Source organism: Colobus angolensis, unplaced genomic scaffold (assembly GCF_000951035.1).
Source record: "Colobus angolensis palliatus isolate OR3802 unplaced genomic scaffold, Cang.pa_1.0 Scaffold479, whole genome shotgun sequence".
Lineage (NCBI taxonomy): Eukaryota > Metazoa > Chordata > Mammalia > Primates > Cercopithecidae > Colobus > Colobus angolensis.
The window spans coordinates 576,399-581,098 of NW_012118254.1; the positions used below are offsets into that span (position 1 = coordinate 576,399).

The 4,700-nt window shown below is 47.7% G+C and overlaps 1 protein-coding gene across 2 annotated transcripts in view; it reads right to left on the bottom strand.

Moving 5' to 3' along the window:
• CITED1 (Cbp/p300-interacting transactivator, with Glu/Asp-rich carboxy-terminal domain, 1) overlaps positions 1 to 416 on the bottom strand; it is a 5,591-nt gene extending 5,175 nt beyond the window's left edge. Inside the window, exon 1 of one of the 2 annotated variants that reach the window (XM_011958893.1) lies at positions 254 to 416. The gene's annotated coding sequence lies outside the window, so the exon portion shown is untranslated. Of the gene's footprint in view, positions 1 to 85; positions 127 to 253 lie in introns of those variants that run through there. The other variant, XM_011958895.1, reaches the window with a different exon arrangement.
• Between the last annotated feature and the right edge of the window lie 4,284 nt (positions 417 to 4,700).

Consider the following 4,700-nt stretch of genomic DNA (forward strand, 5'->3'; position numbering starts at 1 on the left):
GGCGGCCACCGCGCTCCTTTCCCGGCGCTGGGGACCCGGCTCTCAAGCCCCCATTGCCGCCCGGAGAGCCCTGACGCACACGCACACGGCAGCAGACTGGCCTCGGCTAGGAATCCCAGGAAGGACAGACCCCTTTTTCCCCCTTTTTTTTTCTCCCCCCAATTTCCACGTCTTTATAACCGGCTTAGGGCATTATTAGCACATGTCCTGGCTCATGGGCGAGTTGGTGGCAAAATCTGAACTGGATACTCACGGAGGGCCCGCGCGAGTGCTGTGCAGTCCGCTGCTCTCTTCCTCCTCACCCGGAACGGCCCCTAGCCGGCGGGCTACAAGAGGGCTGCCGGGCAGAGAGAGCTTCCTCTCGGCAGCTCAGCGGTGCCCCTTCTGCAGCTGTGCCGCCGGGAACATTTTTATAGCAGCGGCTGGCGTGTGTGGCCCTTTAAAGGCGCTCGAGCTGGTGCAGTCACCGCGGATCGTGTGAAAGCGAAGGGCCGGCTGGGGAACGGAGTCCACGCGGCCACGCGGGTCCGGCAGCCCTGTGGACCGGCCACGGCTCCCGGGGTGGGGCTGGCGAGTCCGGGTTATGGGCACCCCTCGCCCGGAGCCCTGGCCGGTGCCCGGCTTCTAAAGCTGTCGGGGGCCACGGCCCGGGACACCGGCTCTCCCCACCGCCCTGCGTGGACTTGCCCAATAAATTCCACTTAGTAATTTCACTGAGGCGAAGGAGAGCCGTTAGTGTCTGTTTTCTGACCTAAATCTAGTCGGGGGCCAAAACGGGCTTCAGGGGTTTTGGGAGAGAGCTGTGGGCTCAAGGAGTGACCTGGAAGAGAGGAGCGCACACGGGACGGGGGAATGGTCACTAGTTTTCTGCAGGGCTTTCTTGGAGCCTGTCTGCCTTTTTGGGGGCTGTACTATCTCATTGGTTGAAGAGCTGAGGCTGGGGGTTCCTTTTCCTCTTAAAGTCGCCAGAGTTTGGGCAGAGTCGCATGGAGGGCCTATATGGCAGCGGTGGCTTTCCTCGAAGTCCTGAGCTGGGGTTGGGTTGGAGGGTTTCTGTTCTGTGGTCATCTAGGGCAGGAGGCTGACAGGATGCGACCCGGAGAAATGCTACTCTCCCGGACTGTGGGGCCAGGCGCAGCTCACGAGGCTCGCCGAAAAGCCAACAGTAGGGAACGGGGTACGAAGAGCTTGCCCCAGGGTTCGCGGAGATTCCTCCTGTCTTCCCACGATGTCAGGTTGTTTTATTATGATTATATAATCATTCCCGTCTGGCAAGAATAACGTTTTGCATTCGGAGTTCGTCTTTCTTGGGTAGCGATGTTGTCTTACAAATTCTTACTGGAAAGAGGTCTGGGTCTTCTCCCTCATCTCAGTTTGAGTTCTTTGTGGCCAAGAAATTCCCATCTTACCTCTTACAGGAAGGCCGTCAGGATTACCCCTCTATCACCGCCCCCCTTCCCTGCCGCTCTTTTTTTGCTGCCTTCCAGCAACAACTACTCAGTTTACACTGTTTATAAAACATACTCGTCAAGAAAAGGTCCTGATGTTTAAAAAAAGGGGGAGAGGGAATGTCACGAAGTCATTTTCACTATGTATGTGTTCTGTCTTCTTAATTGGATTTGAAGACCTGAAGGTCTCTTTTTCTTTTTTTAGTAGCCCCAAGTGCCCTGCATTTGCTCTTCTAACAAAGTTCTGTTTGTTGACGGACTGACCGGCTTACTGACACAAAGATGGGAAGCAAATGGAGAGACGGATCAAGGCCCTTCCTCTGCATCTGGAGGAAGCTTGGGCGAGTGCCTTGGTCGCCAGGTAAACCCATTCCCCAGCCCTCAAAGCTGCCTTGCACAGCTCCAGTCTTTTCACCTACCCTGTCCCAACACAAACCCCGGTAGCAGCCACACCCCACACATCTTCGCTGCACTTTCTCACTTTGCTTGCAAGATTGTGGGCCCTGCCTAGTCTCCCTCTGATAAAAGGCGGGATCTGTCGGCACCCTAAAGCCTTACTGCAAACCGCGTGTGAAATACACCAAGTCCTCTTGGTGTTTGCCTGGGATGAAAAAAAAATGTTTATGCGAAAACTAAGTGGTGGAGAATGAGCGACTCTAGGCTTTCGAATTGCGTGTTACTAATTTGAACCCCTGACCCACTCTCCCCGTCAGCCCCGGCTAGGCTCGGGAGCGGGTCTGGCAACAGCGGCAGCTTCTCCGCTGCAGGCTCCGGATCCGGGAGGTGTGGATCCGCCCTCCATCTATTGGATGGCTCCCAGGCCAATTGTTAGAAAGAGGCATATGTTCATCTCGGCTTCTGGAGTGTCTCCGGAGCAGTTGCTCAACAGCCAGCCCCCTCCCCCATCCGGACCATTGAAGGGCAGAAAAAGGAGCGCCCTCCACCACATTTCTCTGTGCCCACATGCCAGAAAGGGTCTCCCGCCTGGTGACTTCCTGTCATCTCCACTGCTCACCTCCTGGGGAGCAGGAAAGAGAGGGGCTTCAAGCACTCAGCTTTGGAGCACAAAAGCCACCCCTTTCCTTTTTGGGGAGATGGGAGAGAAGGTTAGTTGCAGAGGCTGAGAGGGAGCAAAGGAGACATTTGCATTTCTCGGCAAAAATGCTCTGATCCCTGACTTCCCTCCAGCAGAGCTCAGAGCTCTCCGCTGAACTCTTATCTCCAACTTGGCAACTAGACCGGGAGCTTGCGAAGCGAGGAGAGGACACGGATGGTCACCTACCGAGAACCTCTGCGTGCCAGCACTGGGCCTGGCATGTTCCCCATCCATCATCTCATTTAATTCCCAGGACAGCCCTTTGAGGTAGGGTTTACCAAAGGTGAAACAGAGCCTCGGGGAATTGCCCAAGTTCACATAGCCACGTGGCTGAGTGTTTGAATCTGGGTCAGGCTGGCTGCAAAGTTTCTACCCTCAGCCCTAATCCCTGCTGCCTAGGAGCGTAAGGAGCCTGGCTGTCTAGAGTGCAGGTTCAGGGGTCAGTCGGCCTGGGTTTAAATTCCTACTTTGCCATTTGTTAGCGGCGAAGTCTTAGGCCAATGGCTTGATGCTTTGGGCTTCAGTTTTCCCATCTGTTAAATGGAGATAACAATGGTACCTACTCTGTGGGGGCTGCTTAGCCTGGTTGGTGCCCGCAGTGTAGTAAATGGCCAGTAAATGCTGTTATCGTACTGGGCCTTCTGGTTATTTTCCTTTCACCTCCCGTCCCTACCTCAGCTCACACACTTCAGGTTCAGTAATACTTGCTGACTGATTAATTTTAAAACCAGACTGAGAGGGGATGAAGGAGGTCTATAAACTCAGGGAGGAGAAGGAGAGAGAAAAATGCAGATTTCTTCTTAAAATCCCACTCTCCAGAACCAAGGACTGCCTGAGCCATATGATAGGAGTAAAGTTGGGACCAAAAAAAGGTGACCACTTTCTACAGGTCAGCCTATAAACTTACAGAGTAGTCTCCAGAAACATATGCTCAATATGTGTGTAGAAAAAAACTTTAAAAACACGAATTTTTATTCAAGAATATTTACAGCAGAATTGTTGTTAATAGTGAAAAATGAAAAGGAACCTAAATGTCTATGGTAAGGGAGTGTCCCTTAGTACCTTGACACACACACACACACACACACACACACACACAAAATCCTGATTTTGAAACTCTTATTCATAGGAAAATATTCATAACAAAATATGAAATAAAAAATGCTGAGTACAAAGTTGCATAAATATGATGCCAAGCTGCAAAGGGCACAAAGGGAACAAAATTAAATACTCACTATGTTTCCAATCATGTATGAATATGTACAGAAAGCAACAGTCTGGAAAATACCAAAACGATAACAGTGCCAGTAAAATGGTAGGATTATGAGTGACTTTTTTCTCTTTTCCCCATATTATGCAACATTATTCTTATAAATAAATATGTTTATAGTTAATAAACTCCATAAACATTATGTTCCGACTTTTGTTAAAATATATGTGTATAGAAAAAAAATCCATAATCCCACTACTCAATTATAATCACTGTTAACAATTTTTGGTGTTAACAGTGATTATACTTGAGTAGTGGGATTATGGACAATATTTTTATTTTGCTTTTCTTTATTTTTCTGCAATATGATTATATTACTTTCTTACAATTAAAGCAGATTCATAATTTGAAAAGTACATAATCAGAGGGATTCCACTTGGGTTAAGAGTATGAATGTAAGTTGAAAAAAATGAGAAGGAAGTACACTAAAATATTAACAGTTTTTATGTTAGGTGGTAAGGAATTATGGGTAATTTCTTTTCTCTTTTCTGTAACCTGCTTTTATTATTTTTACAATTAAAATAAAATGTACCTAAAATAATGTATACAATATGATCCCACTTTTGTTAAAAACAAATATGTATATAGAAAAAAATAATAAACTACTCCAAAATGTGGTAGTCTCTGGGTGGTGAGGTTATGAGTGATTTTTGTTTTCTCCTTCACACATGATTTCTTATTCCAAATTTTCTACAGTCATCTTGTATTAATTTTTAATTGTGAAAAAAAGTACAAAGTACTTCAGTACTGAAGTTTTTATGGAAAAAAGGGCATGTCTGGAATTTGCTTTAAAACATTCCAGTTGAAGGTAGGGGGAAAGTGGATGGGGGATATAGATTAAATAAGATGATAATTGTTGAAGATGGCTTCATTATAATGTGTTTTT